The sequence below is a fragment of the Panulirus ornatus genome, chromosome 19, assembly GCF_036320965.1.
Source record: "Panulirus ornatus isolate Po-2019 chromosome 19, ASM3632096v1, whole genome shotgun sequence".
In the NCBI taxonomy this organism is placed as follows: domain Eukaryota; kingdom Metazoa; phylum Arthropoda; class Malacostraca; order Decapoda; family Palinuridae; genus Panulirus; species Panulirus ornatus.
This window is the reverse complement of record NC_092242.1, coordinates 58098916-58115175: the sequence shown is the minus strand read 5'-3', so window position 1 is coordinate 58115175 and position 16260 is coordinate 58098916. Positions and strand designations below refer to the sequence as shown.

At 51.1% G+C, this 16260-nt stretch overlaps 1 protein-coding gene across 12 annotated transcripts in view; it reads right to left on the bottom strand.

Moving 5' to 3' along the window:
• cno (adherens junction formation factor afadin) overlaps window positions 1-16260 on the bottom strand; it is a 585480-nt gene that overhangs the window by 277167 nt on the left and 292053 nt on the right. The window contains exon 1 of one of the 12 annotated variants that reach the window (XM_071673979.1): window positions 6323-6677. The exons of the other annotated variants lie outside the window; for them this stretch is intronic. The gene's annotated coding sequence lies outside the window, so the exon portion shown is untranslated. Of the gene's footprint in view, window positions 1-6322; window positions 6678-16260 lie in introns of those variants that run through there. 12 annotated transcript variants of the gene reach the window in all.

The window sequence follows — 16260 nt, the reverse complement described above, 5'->3', positions numbered from 1 at the left end:
ATCGTATTCCCTGTTTAGTGGAGTTGATTTCTTGCTGTGAAATGTAATGGCTATATTGTATGCAGGGAGGCATTACCGTGGCTAAGGTCATTAGTGACACAATCGATCCCAGGTCGTCTCCTTCCTTAACTTGTAGTACTGGTTGACGAAACATTGTCTTCATTATTTATCATTTTGGCACCAAGTGCATTACTCTGTTATCTGTCTAAGTTGAAATCCACTTCCCATGTCTCTTTGTCTTCTTCATCATTCTGTCTAAATCCCTTCAAGTCATCAGTCACTCCCACTCTGATTCGACTTCACGTCCCTAACCTCGTGCCGTCGTCGTGGAACGTGCAAGATGCTCCCGGCGGGCGAGTCCCGTCTGTAGATCACTGATGCAGTGAGGACCATGTCCGGCCTGTGGAACCCCACTCGTCACCTGGAGCCAGCCGGAGGCTTCCACTTACAATACCACCCTTTGTTTACCCTCTTGAGAGCCAGACGGAGGCTTCCACTTACAATACCACCCTTTGTTTACCCTCTTGAGAGCCAGCCGGAGGCTTCCACTTACAATACCACCCTTTGTTTACTCTCTTGAGAGCCAGACGGAGGCTTCCACTTACAATACCACCCTTTGTTTACCCTCTTGAGAGCCAGCCGGAGGCTTCCACTTACAATACCACCCTTTGTTTACTCTCTTGAGAGCCAGACGGAGGCTTCCACTTATAATACCACCCTTTGTTTACCCTCTTGAGAGCCAGCCGGAGGCTTCCACTTACAATACCACCCTTTGTTTACTCTCTTGAGAGCCGCCACTCCGTTATTCCCATGCGTGGCTCCTGTGTCGTGGGATTAAATCTCAAACAGCAATCTTATAATGATGTATGTTATCGAGGGCTATTCTCAAGCTCAAACTATCATATAAATTACTAACAACGCACCCAGAGTCGTTACTCATCACCTTCACTTCCAAACACCACCATGAAGATCGACTCTCGATCTAATATCTACGAAGAATGCTTACAAATTTAACAATTCTATCTCTAATCTTTCTTTTCCGATTCTATCTTTAATCTTTCTAACTCTCTTCCTTGAACCGATGTGAGGCTGATGGGACGGTAGGTCAAAAGTACGAGTTCTTTAAGAAATCTTGTCACTCTCCCTTCCTGCGAAGATCTGAATATTTTGGTATAATATGAATATTTTGGTATAATAGAAGCTTTATGCCGGTCACCATCTAGCAGTATTCCCCGGGAAGATAGCGCCAGGACCAGCTCATGTGTCCGGATTTAATTTCTCTGGATGTTCAAATGTTTCTCGTATCATTCACTATTTCAAACGTCCATATTTTTTTTTAGTCATTTTCTATGGCAAGACATACGTCTTATGCGTGCGATAATATCCCGCAGGAATTTTCCATGGTAAACACCGAGTCGAAATACCAGTTTAGAAGGAAATATATTTCTTGAGTGTCGCTAGTGGCGTTGGCATATTCGTCTGATGATCCACTCATAATATCCTACATATGTGGTCTTCCTTCTCAAGTATCTAAAAAAAAAAAAAAAAATGGCTTTTTATATGACGACGTGAGAGATTAATTTGTCAACGTTTTTCTAGATGGACCTGATTCTCTCTCTCTCTCTCTCTCTCTCTCTCTCTCTCTCTCTCTCTCTCTCTCTCTCTCTCTCTCTCTCTCTCTTCTCCACTCGGCTAACATCCCCTGTACGACGCTACGTTTGAACATGTTTCTTCACCGTTCACCCCACCTACCTTCTCCTTCTTCTTCCTCCTCCTCCTCCTTCCCTTCCCTCCCTCCCACAACTCCTTTCCGCCTTCCCAGGCCCGGCGAGCGCCCTCCAGTGGAGGAGAGCATTGTCTCGCTGGGGTTTCTCCACATCTTTTCTACCATGTTCACGTCTTAAGAGCCTGATCCAATTTACGTTATCCGAGTCGAGGCGCAATCTATCAAAGTTTGCTCATCTAAAATTGGGGTCTCGTCGTGTTTTCCCTGAAATCCTACCGGCATTTTGGTGAGGGGAGGATTGGCGAGGGAGGTCACTGAGGGCAGGGGTGGAGAGTGTGAGGGCAGGCATGGGGAGGCAGGTCAGTGAAGGCAATGGGGGTGAGGAGGGAAGTTAGTAAGAGCAGGGACGAGGGAGGAGGATAGTGTGGGGAGAGGTGGGGAGACAGGTCACTGAGGGCATGGGTGGGGAGTGTGAGGGCAGGCATGGGGAGGCAGGTCAGTGAAGGCAAGGGGAGTGAGGAGGGAGGTTAGTAAGAGTAGGGGCGAGGGAGGAGGATAGTGTGGGGAGAGGTGGGGAGACAGGTCACTGAGGGCAGGGGTGGGGAGTCAGGTAACTGAGGGCAGGGGTGGGGAGTGTGAGGGCAGGCATGGGGAGGCAGGTCAGTGAAGGCAAGGGGAGTGAGGAGGGAGGTTAGTAAGAGTAGGGGCGAGGGAGGAGGATAGTGTGGGGAGAGGTGGGGAGACAGGTCACTGAGGGCAGGGGTGGGAAGTCAGGTCACTGAGGGCATGGGTGGGGAGACAGTGAGGGCCAGGCATGGCGAGGCAGGTCAGTGAAGGCAACGGGGGTGAGGAGGGAAGTTAGTAAGAGCTGGGACGAGGGTGGAGGATAGTGTGGGGAGAGGTGGGGAGACAGGTCACTGAGGGCAGGGGTGGGGAGTCAGGTCACTGAGGGCAGGGGTGGGGAGACAGTGAGGGCCAGGCATGGCGAGGCAGGTCAGTGAAGGCAAAGGGGGTGAGGAGGGAGGTTAGTAAGAGTAGGGGCGAGGGAGGAGGATAGTGTGGGGAGAGGTGGGGAGACAGGACACTGCGGGAAGGGGCGCGGGAGGACGATAAATGTGGGTAGGGGTGAGGAGGGAGGATAGTAAGGGCAAGGTGTGGGGAGGCAGGTCAGCGGGAGCGGGACTCGGGAGGCAGGCCAGGCAAACATCATGGCGCAGACAAACACCAAGCGAAAAACAAACGTAATGAAAGAAAGGAAACGTGATCATTTCAGAGAAACGTGATCATTTCAGAGAAACGTGATCATTTCAGAGAAACGTGATCATTTCAGAGAAACGTGATCATTTCAGAGAAACGTGATCATTTCAGAGAAACGTGATCATTTCAGAGAAACGTGATCATTTCAGAGAAACGTGATCATTTCAGAGAAACGTGATCATTTCAGAGAAACGTGATCATTTCAGAGAAACGTGATCATTTCAGAGAAACGTGATCATTTCAGAGAAACGTGATGAAACAATGAAACGTGATGGAGACAAACGTGATGAAACAATGAAACGTGATGGAGACAAACGTGATGAAACAATGAAACGTGATGGAGACAAACGTGATGAAACAATGAAACGTGATGGAGACAAACGTGATATGAAACAATGAAACGTGATGGAGACAAACGTGATGAAACAATGAAACGTGATGGAGACAAACGTGATATGAAACAATGAAACGCGATGGAGACAAACGTGATATGAAACAATGACACGTGGAGACACACGTGATGAAACAATGACACGTGATGGAGACAAACGTGATATGAAACAATGACACGTGGAGACACACGTGATGAAACAATGACACGTGATGGAGACAAACGTGATGAAACAATGAAACGTGGAGACACACGTGATGAAACAATGACACGTGATGGAGACAAACGTGATGAAACAATGAAACGTGGAGACACACGTGATGAAACAATGACACGTGATGGAGACACACGTGATATGAAACAATGAAACGTGATGGAGACAAACGTGATATGAAACAATGAAACGTGATGGAGACAAACAAACGTGACGAAGGAAAATGCACGAGACGAGACAAACACACACGATAAAGGTAAACAGACGAGAGGAGACAAACACGAGTGATGAGGAAAACAACGGCGATGGAGAGAGAGAGAGAGAGAGAGAGAGAGAGAGAGAGAGAGAGAGAGAGAGAGAGAGAGAGAGAGATGGGATGGGATGGGGTGTGGGGTTATGAGGAAACAAGGGAAGGGGGGAAGGGAGCGGAGGAGGAGGCAGACAAATGACCAGGGGGTGGCACCACACACACACACACACACACACACACACACACACACACACACGAGGCGAAACAACACCAAAACGAAGACAAGAACAAGAACCTTCAGAGGTGGTGAGCCATCACTGTAGGGGACGCCCTCCCCCTCCCATTCCGCGACGGGAAAGACATTTCTATGAAGAAAAAAAAATCGATTTCATAGATGTCTTACATGAATGGATGCGCATTTGTTTTTTGTTTTGTTTTTTTGCACCCTTGACCTTGGGAGTCAGGATCACGTCCTTGGTGTCCAACTTGTGTCATAGTGTGGAGACGATATGACCCTGACCTCCCATATTAAGTAATGCCCTTGACCTTTGCACTTTAAAATATATAAGACTGACCTTTGCACTTTAAAATATATGATCTGACTTTAATTGTTAATAACCACGTCCTACGTCGTATATAAAGCGATCGTGAAGTCCGCCCAATAGAGCTGAACTTCTTATCGCCCCGAAACCCAAATCAACCACCAGTGTGCCACCACTGACCGACATGGCCTTTGACTCTTTGATCTCACAACCAACACAAATTTCGACGCCGACGGGAAACACTGAGGCTGTGTTGATGAAATCCTTCCCTCCCTCCCTCCCGCTGACCTGGAATTACGGCATGGAAAAGGAAATCCTCGGCGGAATCCACTGGCAGTGCCGTAATGACCCGGTGTGCCGCTTCACCAACACAATCAACAGGGGGTCTTTGTCCTCTCCTCCGCATCTCCAACCAGACCACCTTTCATCGCAGCCAGACAGCAGGTGGTGCGGTCATCATGCGGGAGGTAAAGTGTGCACGGAGGGGAAAAGCTAATTACTAAAACACCTTCACCCCAAAATTTCGATTTGCCAGGCATTAAAAAGACAAGATGAGGAAAGGGGAAACACGGCAGAGGAGACAGGGACGTGCAGGAGGATGGAAATGAGTTGGTCAGAGGGGCTGTGAGGTGGCCGGCCGCGACACTCCCTCATCATAACTGAGGCTACACACAACGTTGGTTCTGTAGCGACCCTGTACACGTGTGAGGGCAGGAGGCGAATGTACCACCTTCATGACCCAGGTGATGACACTGTCTCACGCTGGGAAATACGATTACTGAAAAAGAATCATACCGAATGACGTGTTTTAGAAAACGACGAATAAACCATCGGAGAAAAAAGATATCAAGGAAATCTGGTCAATGTAACTAACATTCCCAGAGGTGAGAGACACAGTAGGTGCCCTGCTCTACCAGGTGGTAGGGGGCTACACCAGGGGGACCAACACGAACCATGATGGCTACTATCAAGGCCGTGGTCCTCCTGATGGGGGACGTGGGGGCACGCCAGCCACTAGATTTACCCCCACAACATCCATTTCCTCTCATCATTATGTGAGGAAGGAGTAAGAGGTGAGAGTGCGTGGATCATGAGTCAGTGAGGAGAGAGAGAGAAATCATACTTAGGAAGAGTCGTCACCAGCGCAAGTTGGATGGTCGTCTGACCCCACGTGAAAGATGTGGAAACCAGAGGCCTGGTGGCACAGTCATCTCACTACTGCACCAACTACACTCACTCGCCCGCTAACGACCCACTTACAACTGCCGTCTCGGCCGGACAAACTCCCATCACACACCGCACCAGATGACCCTCCGTCCTCTTCCACGAGCGACGGACAGCAATACTACCTTCTTCACAAGTGAGTTTCCAGGTTCCTGGGGGTAATATTCCTAGCACTGTGAGGGAGGGTCAGGCAGAGGGAGAAGAGATGCGTCCTGACCTACACGGGCAGAGCTCGGCTTTGTCCAGCGGGGAGGGGAGGCCAGCCCACCGACCACACGGCTCCACAACATTCCCTCCATAATTTCCCTCATCAAGCGTCAGGGTAATAAGACTGAGTCGTCATTCAAGAGGTTCAGTGAGACAGACTCTTGCTGAAGACGTGGTGTGGTCAAGCACACATCACCAACCCTCACGGATAAGGTTTCTGCCGAGGCAAACCCCGACATTACATAGCAACATTTAAATATTCATCTCACCAGCTTTGATCCTGCACCTTGCACCCCACTCATGCCGCCCATCACGGTTCCTTTTAATTCTGGACACTTCAGTCTAAAAAATTCCCGACTGAATACAGGTTTTCAGTGAGGTACTTCAGGCAGGGAGAGAGGCGCACCACCACAATGGAACGAGAGAACTTACCACTTGCAATGAGGGACGGGAGTCCCGGTCATGCTGGACCACAAACCAGACACCAGCAGCAGCAGGTGTTATAACTTACGTGCAGGGGAGGGTGAGGCGAGGCGTTCACATGTGGCTTGAGGTGCGGCATGTGAGGCTGGGGTCAGCTAGGGGGCCCGCCTGTGATGCCGCCCGCACCACCAGACTCTCCCACCCACCGCCACACCAACGACCCATCTTGCTGGCACACACCTCACGCGCGCTCACAACTACACTGTTACTCAGGCGATGGCGTCCTTGTTACCACGCGTCTGCCATTACGAAACGCTGGTGAGACTTCATGTGCACGGGATGTAAGTCCGGTTTACGCGTGGGCAGTCTTAACAGGCCAGGCTCGTGGAGGGCGTGGGCGTGGGGAGGCGTAGGCGGCGGAGTGGGCGTGTAGCGCGCGGCGTGGAGGCTGGGAGGTGAGTGGTGGCGCGGGCAGGCAGGCAGGCAGACTAAGGCCACGCCACTCACCTGCCAGATGATAAACTAACTGTACGTCGACCACTCCAACCAGGATACCTTCCCAGTGGCCGCTGCAAACACCCTACCATACACCTGGCCACCCCCACCATACACCTGGACATCACCATACACCTGGCTCGATACGTCAAGCTTAATTCCCATCGCTCATGCGTCCTGCCGCTCCTATCACACACACACACACACACACACACACACACACACACACACAATAAAAAGATTGATGTAACAGTAGATGTGAACTGCATACCAGAGTTTACAACTGTGTGAAAGCAGAGTATTAAAAAAAAATGGGCCCCAGGAGTATACACCTCCCTCCCCGTACACTACAGATACATCCTTACATATGAGTAGTTACACACACACACACACACACACAAACACACGGGTAATTACAAACAGGTGATTATACACAGGGTGTAATATACTGTGGATAAACTCCATCCCGAGTAAAGGCACGTAATGAGGATGGGACTCGGTGGAAGATCTTAATACGAACAGCTTCGAGCATCGAGCAGGACGTGTGTGTGTGTGTGTGTGTGTGTGTGTGTGTGTGTGTGTGTGTGTGTGTGTGTGTTAGGCTGTGGGGAGTCAACATAGTCTCTTCTTAACCTGTCGCTAGATGCCACCAACTGTTCCCAGGCAAACATCAGAACTGCATCAGGTGTATGGATAAAGGATACCATACTGATAACGAATTATTCGCTACTGAAGACGCCAACCACTACGTAGGTAAGGCCAGAACTAAAATCAGCTTCTCAAGTTAAGAGATGCGAAAAAGAATCAATAAAGACGATCCGCTGGGTAAGAAAAATGGGGGCCAGAATTATGACACCCGATCGAGAGTGAAGAAGTTAAAAGGCCATTAACGTACCAACCTTGGAAGAGAGAAGATTAACGGGTGACTTAAACCACGACCTTCAAGGTTGTTTTTTATAAACAGCCTAAAGACGGCGAGGGACAACAGTTCTTCGGGAAGACTCCAACACAGAATAACCCGAGGCAAAAAAGCAACGAAAATACACGAGGAACTTGTGGGATGGCGACTGGTTATGGAGCGATTTCGATGAGAGGGGCTTACAGCTGAATCACAGAGAGATGAGAGCCTAGTATGTATATTGGCGTGAGATTGTGGGAGAAGTAATTCCATTTCACGGTGTGGATATCAGCAACCTGTGGTGGCTTGGCACTGCTTTGTTGATCTGAAAGCTCTGTTGTCTGTGTGTCGCTGCTTTACTATACTTGCTTATGACAAGGTTGGGTAACCAGGCAGGGGAAATCCTGCTTTAAGGATGAAGCGTAGGAGCCATCTATCAAGGATCTTACGAAGTTTTATTTTTTTCCTTGGAAAGATCTGGATGAAGCAAGTGTTGTGAGGGCGTCTCCGTTGTTCCTGGTCTCACGTTAATGTGCGTCGTGTGTGTGAAGCAACGGACGCGTGTGTGTCGTATGTTATATGACTCGTATGGTCACGGGGACGGGAGGGTGCGGTTGGCTCCGTGTCTGTCAGGGGGGTTAATACGAGAGCGAGGGCAGCAGAGCTCTATGGTGATACGGGCATTAAAGTCAGACGGAGTTCTAGTTGTGTAGTGCTGCGCGTCTGTTATGGCCTGGGGTGTTGTATCAGGGTGTTGTGATGTGAAGGTCGGGTCATCTATATATATATATATATATATATATATATATATATATATATATATATATATATATATATATATATAAGACGACTTCCACACTGTGATCTGCAGGTGATGGAGGGTATGGTAAGAAGAGAGACTGAACAGGACTGGAAAAATACCTGCATCCTGGAGAACTTCAATTTCAGAGATTAAGGGCTTTGTAAGCGACTCCCTTGCTAGTCTCAGCTATGAAGTTGGCGGTGTCCAGGTACGTCGGAGGATACCCACTGCCACTGATACTGTGCAGGAAGGGAGGACTGTGGTTGGTTGAAGCCATGCAGGACGTATTGCGAGACGTGCTTGTGCAGCGAAAGGGCTGGGTCTCTAACCGTAATGTGCTGGAACGTATCTTAAGCATGGAGTTTTCAGTTAATTCTGCTGGCAGTCAACTTTTTAAAGGAGTTTGGATACTAAAGTAAAGCCTCTACACAAGGTGGTAAGACGGGGAGTTGGGTAGCCTGGAGGATTCCAGGATGCGTTCCACTTTGGCGAGCTTCCAGATGCCTGAAATTCGATTGTGTAGCCAAGGGCTGGGATTGCAGTAGAGCCCGAGTGTCTTATCTGGAAGTTTGAGGTACTGTGAGGCCTAATGACGAGGACAGAATTCTGGAAACAGATCCAAAACGTCGTTTTAGTGCCCAGGTTAACGTTGATGTTCATCATAACACTCAGCTTCTCAAGTAAATAGTCCATAACTTATACAAATATAAGTATAGAATTATATATATATATATATATATATATATATATATATATATATATATATATATATATATATATATATATATATATATATATATATATAAACCCTCATCCTCAACAAATACATTGACAAAACACACATAATCTGAAATTATCCGACAAGTACCAAACAAACTTTCTCCCAGCTCAGTCTTAAACTCCAACCCACCAGGCATATAACCATAAGAAACCACACTCCCCAGGCAAACACGAGTCACACTCTCCCGTCTACGCAACTGCCCTGTAGTTCATACACACAGATACACACACATCATCATAACACTTTACGACCTATGGTCCTAACCGGTGAACGTGGCCAGCTTCCTGAGTGCTGCAGGAGACCCATAAAGATAAAAGGAACTTCTGGGTCAAATAAAATCGTCATATACAACAAAAATAAACTACTACAACGGTTACAAAAGATATGACGGTCAAATCAGAAGAAAAACGATATCAAATTCTGATCACAACAAATCCTGAAGGATGATGACCCTGAAATAATACGAAACTGACTACAGACGAGGTACGTGTAGGGAGGTGCAGAGGGTGCGGCGCGCGCCAGGACAGCAACACATCTCAGCAAGTACTCCCCCTGCTCTTGCTCACGTTGGTCGTACTACATCCGAGTAGGATTACCAGGAAACGGAAAGGATACGCCTGAACGATGCCACTCAGAACAATTTAATTCCAAGCTGGCAGGATTAAGCGGGGCTGCCCTCCCAGCACACCCACTCACTACAGCCATCAACTCTGCAACGAGAAGCCAGGAAGCTAACCTGTTGAGTCTGAGGTGCGAGGATCAACAGGAGCCCCCTCAGGTCTTCCTAACCTCCCTTCCTGGTCATGTAAGACAGCTTACATGGAGTGTCTAGCCATGGTTTTCCTACATCATATTCCGCAACTGATCCATCACACAGCACAACTGTACCACCACCTTCAGAGATATATCTCCTTTCAACTTCAGCTACAGTATATCATGACACCAACTATGCAAGTCTATACAGCATACAATTTGTGCGAAACTCTGCGGGTAATTCGACCCAAAGTTCAATTACCATCAGTTCACGGGACAATAGCGTTGCCCCCAGACGGCCAATATCCACCCCTGCCTCAGCCCAAACACAGAAGCCAGCCCTTCCGACCACACCACCACAGCTTTCGTCCACCTTCTGCCACACCTTTACTATCACCTCTGCTGCCACATCCAGCACTCACCACCAGCCCAGCCAGCCTCTGGTACAGTCACAATATGCAGCAGTTCAACTAAGACACCATACATTCATTACAGTCGTTCTATAATAATTTCAAATTGAAGTCCATTAAATAACAGTAGTGCAGGAGGAGGGAGCTGACATATGTAAACACCACATCACACTCAAAAAACTCCCTCACTTATAATTGTTTTTCAATCTCACGCTATCTTTCCGTCACTCAGCAGTGAACACCCTTCCCCAGGAGCACTGAAGAACATCCCTGGCCTGTGGAGGGAGCAACGTGACCCGCCGAGCCTTACCGTCCACCTATGGCGTGGCCGAGTCCAGGAACCTCCTCAGCAGGGGCGTCCGGTAATAATCAATACCACTCCTTTCATCCCTTACGAATCGTGACATCATCGTGAATTCGGCCACGAATGTGCGGGGACATCCGCTCCCGCTCCCTCTCTCCTCAACACAGATAACACTGAAACCACTGAGTCCAGATCCTGCTCATAAAAGCCCGGGATTAGATTAGATTACAGAAATCAATATTCGTCTCGGCAGACGGGGGTCTCAAGGATTGGGTAAGTTTACGGGGGAAGAGGGCAGAGGGCAGCACTTGCCTACTGCTGCAGGAGGGACACACACACAATGCAATCACATCACATCACGACAAACCATCTCCATCAACTTCATCGTCAGCATCAGAGTTAATACAAAAAAAAAAAAAACATACTTTTATTCTACCCCACAAAGCCTCATGACTACGAATTACACGACACTGACCTACTTACACTCGTGTTGGTCGGTGAGAAACACAGTATGACTTCAGAGCAGATGAATGACCCCCTCTTCACCACCGCCAACTGCCTCATTACCACAGTACCCCCTCCCCCCCAACACCACAAACACCAGGGAATGGCCACGGTATTATGGTGTCATGGTAAAACAGCGGCCATTGCGCGCCTTAAACGTTCCTACACTTCATGAAAGACGGATTAGCTCCAGGTGACGGTGGAGGGCGACGTAGCACGTGCTCACGTTGTCCTCAGGAACGCGCGTGACACGTGCGCTCGGTAAGTACACCGTCTCATTCCCCTGACCATCCACTTCAGGTCCGGAGCCTCAACGATGATGATTCCACCACTCCCTACTTCCTCACTCCGCCATGCAACACTCCCAGCCCATGTCCTGCGTCAGGAAGGTCTTCATCATGACACAGCCTGGCCACCAGTGTCACCTCTGCGTCAGGAAGGTCTTCATCACGACACAGCCTGGCCACCAGTGTCACCCTCTGCGTCAGGAAGGTCTTCATCACGACACAGCCTGGCCACCAGTGTCACCCCCTGCGTCAGGAAGGTCTTCATCACGACACAGCCTGGCCACCAGTGTCACCCCTGCGTCAGGAAGGTCTTCATCATGACACAGCCTGGCCACCAGTGTCACCCCCTGCTTCAGGAAGGTCTTCATCACGACACAGCCGGGCCACCAGTGTCACCCCCTGCTTCAGGAAGGTCTTCATCACAACACAGCCTGGCCACCAGTGTCACCCCTGCGTCAGGAAGGTCTTCATCACGACACAGCCTGGCCACCAGTGTCACCCCCTGCTTCAGGAAGGTCTTCATCACGACACAGCCGGGCCACCAGTGTCACCCCCTGCTTCAGGAAGGTCTTCATCACGACACAGCCTGGCCACCAGTGTCACCCCCTGCTTCAGGAAGGTCTTCATCACGACACAGCCTGGCCACCAGTGTCACCCCCTGCTTCAGGAAGGTCTTCATCACGACACAGTCTGGCCACCAGTGTCCCCGCGTCCTCAACATACTCACAGCTCCCCACCCTGGATGATCCTCCTCGCATCCCTCACACTCCTGACTCCCACTCCCACGTGTTTAACTCTTCGTCATACGTCCCAATCATTGAGTAACTTGACGCAGAGTTCAAGGTCTCGCCAACAACCCTCCCCGACTAATGATCCCACACCTGGGACCAGCGATTCACGTCCCACGTACACCACACCTGGGACCTGTGATCCACGTCCCACGTTCACCACACCTGGGACCTGTGATCCACGTCCCACGTACACCACACCTGGGACCAGCGATCCACGTCCCACGTACACCAAACCTGGGACCTGTGATCCACGTCCCACGTACACCACACCTGGGACCAGCGATCCACGTCCCACGTACACCACACCTGGGATCTGTGGTCCACGTCCCAAGTTCACCACACCTGGGATCTGTGATCCACAATGAGAGAGTCGAGAAAACAGAGATAAGATTCAAAGAGGAGATATGATCAAGGAAACTGCACAGAATTCAACAATTTCTGTGGCAACATGAGTTGGGAAGTGGCGTTCACAGCAGTCATGTACCAGGACACTGTGGTGAACGATTCTGTGAAACTCACAATCAAGGAATGTGAACATAAGTACCGTTAGCCTCATGTGAGGAGGAAGAGATGAAACCGGGAGGATCGGTTCAATAAAAGGGGTCATATAGCGAAGGCGCGTCGAGATAGTGTTGTTTGGGAGATACATGCGCAGATGGGGCCAGCCAGCATCTGTACGATATATAAGAGAGCGAGAAAAGTGTGTGGCAGGATGAGAACAGACGAACGGAAAATCTTGGAAAGGAATCTCGGGGACAAGGCGGGAAATATTCCAAAAATCTTGGCATTAGTTCATTATGAGTAAAGTGTGAGGCGGAGAGCAGGTCATCAATCAGGTGTCCAGACGGAAGAGCTGTAGGGGATGGTGTAGGGTACGTGAGGAACTGAATGCAAAAGTGATTTCGCAGTGGAGGTCGCCATAGCCACCACAACAGTGAGATGGACCAGGGAGCAGTTCTTGGAATACACAATGTCTACTGCTCAGGGACGAGATACTGAACATGAAATTCGGACGTCATGACTTCACCCTCACTATCACCCCCCCTCCCTCCTCCTGTCCCCTCTCTCGCCATCCTGGACCTCCTCCTCCCATCCACCCCTCTCCTTCCTCCGCTCGCCCCTTCCCCACACAAGCTACCCCCCGGCGTGCAGCGCTCACTGCCTGCACCCACACCCGAATGGTCAATAAACTGGCAAATGTCATAATATTTAACTCCAACATAGATGTCACCTGTTGCAAGTAGGAAACCTCAACAAGTTCAAATACAATTCGAATGGGCAATCAAGCACATGCTTTAAAAGCATACAGAGAAAACAAATACTAAAACGTACTTCTCTCTCTCTCTCTCTCTCTCTTCTCTCTTCTCTCTCTCTCTCTCTCTCTCTCTCTCTCTCTCTCTCTCTCAGCATGCAGCGACGGACCTGCGGAGCGAGGGGCCTGTGAACGTGAGGTAATCAGCCAGGGTGGGGAGGCCTTCCCCACAGGCCCAGGACCGACATCTGCCCACAGGAACCAAAGGTTCATTTCCGCCTCCGACAAGAGGTTGCCGGGTCTACCCGAGGCCTGGCTCTGGTAACACTGCCTCCTGACGTCCCACATCCTGGTGAACCTTGGCTCTGGCAACGCTGGTCGATGGTACAGATCATCTCCGATGTCTTTAGTTTGGTAACACTAATTGAACTTCTCAAGAGAGACGGGACGACACTTGACCACGACGGCACGACACTCTGGCGACAAAAAACTCTGGCTTTTGGACCTGGAACTCATGGGGGGGAGGGTCAGGTCAAAGAGACCAGGCCATCATAAACCAGAGGGGTTGTACTGTCAAGGGTCGTGCTGTATGCATGGTTCTGTCCGTGATGCCTGATACACGAGTATAACCTAACAATATCGCACGGGTCAGGCGTACCGAAAGGGGATAATGGATACGTACATCACACATGTTCTTGGTCCACACGAGGTCCTCTCCGATGTCACTATCACCGGAGCCGCATATGGGGGCTGGCTGTCACCAGCACCAGAGAGGACCGTCTACTGTGGATAGGCCGGTGGTGCGCCTGGCATACCTCCCTCCACACTCAGTGGTGCGCCTGGCATACCTCCCTCCCACACTCAGTGGTGCGCCTGGCATACCTCCCTCCACACTCAGTGGTGCGCCTGGCATACCTCCCTCTACACTCAGTGGTGCGCCTGGCATACCTCCCTCCACACTCAGTGGTGCGCCTAGCATACCTCCCTCCACACTCAGTGGTGCGCCTGGCATACCTCCCTCCCACACTCAGTGGTGCGCCTGGCATACCTCCCTCCCACACTCAGTGGTGCGCCTGGCATACCTCCCTCCACACTCATTGGTGCGCCTGGCATACCTCCCTCCACACTCAGTGGTGCGCCTGGCATACCTCCCTCCATACTCAGTGGTGCGCCTGGCATACCTCCCTCCACACTCAGTGGTGCGCCTGGCATACCTCCCTCCACACTCAGTGGTGCGCCTGGCATACCTCCCTCCACACTCAGTGGTGCGCCTGGCATACCTCCCTCCACACTCAGTGGTGCGCCTAGCATACCTCCCTCTACACTCAGTGGTGCGCCTGGCATACCTCCCTCCCACACTCAGTGGTGCGCCTGGCATACCTCCCTCCCACACTCAGTGGTGCGCCTGGCATACCTCCCTCCACACTCAGTGGTGCGCCTGGCATACCTCCCTCCACACTCAGTGGTGCGCCTAGCATACCTCCCTCTACACTCAGTGGTGCGCCTGGCATACCTCCCTCCCACACTCAGTGGTGCGCCTGGCATACCTCCCTCCCACACTCAGTGGTGCGCCTGGCATACCTCCCTCCACACTCAGTGGTGCGCCTGGCATACCTCCCTCCACACTCAGTGGTGCGCCTGGCATACCTCCCTCCATACTCAGTGGTGCGCCTGGCATACCTCCCTCCACACTCAGTGGTGCGCCTGGCATACCTCCCTCCCACACTCAGTGGTGCGCCTGGCATACCTCCCCCAACACTCAGTGGTGCGCCTGGCATACCTCCCTCCACACTCAGTGGTGCGCCTGGTATACCTCCCTCCACACTCAGTGGTGCGCCTGGCATACCTCCCTCCCACACTCATTGGTGCGCCTGGCATACCTCCCTCCATACTCAGTGGTGCGCCTGGCATACCTCCCTCCACACTCAGTAGTGCGCCTGGCATACCTCCCTCCCCCACTCAGTGGTGCGCCTGGCATACCTCCCTCCACACTCAGTGGTGCGCCTGGCATACCTCCCTCCACACTCAGTGGTGCGCCTGGCATACCTCCCTCCACACTCAGTGGTGCGCCTAGCATACCTCCCTCTACACTCAGTGGTGCGCCTGGCATACCTCCCTCCCCCACTCAGTGGTGCGCCTGGCATACCTCCCTCCACACTCAGTGGTGCGCCTAGCATACCTCCCTCTACACTCAGTGGTGCGCCTGGCATACCTCCCTCCCACACTCAGTGGTGCGCCTGGCATACCTCCCTCCACACTCAGTGGTGCGCCTGGCATACCTCCCTCTACACTCAGTGGTGCGCCTGGCATACCTCCCTCCACACTCAGTGGTGCGCCTGGCATACCTCCCTCCACACTCAGTGGTGCGCCTGGCATACCTCCCTCCACACTCAGTGGTGCGCCTGGCATACCTCCCCCCACACTCAGTGGTGCGCCTGGCATACCTCCCTCCCACACTCAGTGGTGCGCCTGGCATACCTCCCTCCACACTCAGTGGTGCGCCTGGCATACCTCCCTCCACACTCACTTCTTTCCCGCTGGAGGGCAACATTCACGGACAAAAGTCCATACCAAGACCGGGCCTTAATTGAAATACTGAGAGGATTATGAAAGAGAAAAAGAAGAGGCAAGGGAAATAAACTTGGGAGGAAATGAAAAAGCTGTCTTTTACAATGTGCCATGTCACAGTTACAGGGAAAGACATGTGAGGCCAGAAAGTTCTGAAGCTGTCGAGGTGTAGGGAAAGAAA